Below are 1,777 nucleotides of genomic sequence, written 5' to 3'. Positions count from 1 at the left end.
TGAGGCACACAAGACAAGGTATTCTATTTGCCCTAGATCCGACAAGATGTACCAAGATCTTAAGGAACTGTACTGGTGGCCTAACATGAAAGCTGACATCGCTACTTATGTTGGTAAGTGCTTGACTTGTGCTAAGGTCAAGGCGGAGCATCAGAAACCGTCAGGATTGCTGACACAGCCAGAGATTCCCCAATGGAAGTGGGAAAATATTACTATGGATTTTATCACTAAGTTACCTAAGGCTGTGGGAGTTTATGATACGATTTGGGTTATCATTGATCGTCTCACAAAGTCAGCTCATTTTCTACCGATTAAGGAAACGGATAAGATGAAAAATTTAGCACAGATCTACATAAAGGAGGTAGTTTCCCGACATAGAGTGCCGATATACATTATTTTTGATAGAGATAGTAGATTTACATCAAGATTCTGGCAAGCTTTGCAAGATGCCATGGGAACCCGTTTAGACATGAGTACAGCATACCATCCACAAACTGATGGTCAAAGCGAGAGAACCATCCAAACGTTAGAAGACATGTTAAGAGCGTGTGTTATTGACTTTGGAATTGGATGGGATAGACATCTACCATTAGTAGATTTCTCTTATAACAGTAGTTAGCACGCAAGTATAAAGGCAGCGCCTTTTGAAGCACTGTATGGCAGAAAGTGCATATCACCTGTATGTTGGACTGAGTTAGGAGATAGTCAATTGACTGGTCCTGAGATTGTGCACGAAACAACTGAGAAGATTGTGCAGATACAAGAGAGACTGAAAACAGCGCGAGATCGTCAAAAGAGTTATTCCGATGTTAGAAGGAAAGATTTGGAATTTCAGGTTGGAGACAAAGTTATACTCAAAGTATCGCCCTGGAAGGGTGTAGTGCGTTTTGGCAAAAGAGGTTAGTTAAGTTCGAGATATATTACACCGTTTGAGATTATCGAAAGAATTGGACCGGTAGCGTATAGACTAAAACTACCGTAAGAACTTAGTGAGATTCACGACACTTTTCATGTTTCTAATTTGAAGAAATGCTTATCAGACGAAAGTTTGGTAATTCCTTTAGATGAAGTACAAGTTGATCCTAAGCTTAATTTCGTTGAAGAACCTGTTGAGATTATGGGTCATGAGGTCAAGCAACTAAAGCAAAGCAGAATTCTGATCATTAAAGTTAGATGGAATGCCCGTAGAGGACCAGAATTCACGTGGGAGCGTGAAGACCAGATGAGACTGAAGTATCCGCAACTGTTTCCCGTGGAGACGGCTGTGGCGGATGAGCACTAAAATTTCAGGACGAAAATTTTCATAACAGGTGGGTAATGTAACAACCCGACTTTTTCTGTTTACTATCGTTACTTGTCCGTTAAGTATTTAACGGTGTTCACTTAGACTTTGTGTGTTTCATAGAAATAAATGCATATCTGATCCCATCAGATTACTTGAATTAATATGATATATTAATTTATGATTTTATTTCGGATAGCGAAATAACTAGAAAACGTTACGATTAAGTTAATCTCCTAGAAAGCTATTCAGTTTACGGAACTTAGAAAATGGGAAAATAATTATTTTTAATAATTATTTATTTTTACGAATAACTTATTTAATTTATTATATATTAATGAATTAAACCCGATGATTACGTTTCAACGACTAGTTAATGTTCCGGAGATCCGGTACGGTTAACGGCAACGAAACGGACCACGCGCTTATGAGTATTTATCAAAAACCGAGCCCAGGACACCCCTAGAAGGGCCATTCGGCTGAACTCCTAGTGGG

The sequence above is a fragment of the Rutidosis leptorrhynchoides genome, chromosome 10 (assembly GCF_046630445.1).
Source record: "Rutidosis leptorrhynchoides isolate AG116_Rl617_1_P2 chromosome 10, CSIRO_AGI_Rlap_v1, whole genome shotgun sequence".
Classification (NCBI taxonomy): Eukaryota; Viridiplantae; Streptophyta; class Magnoliopsida; order Asterales; family Asteraceae; genus Rutidosis; species Rutidosis leptorrhynchoides.
Note: the sequence above shows the minus strand (reverse complement) of the source record.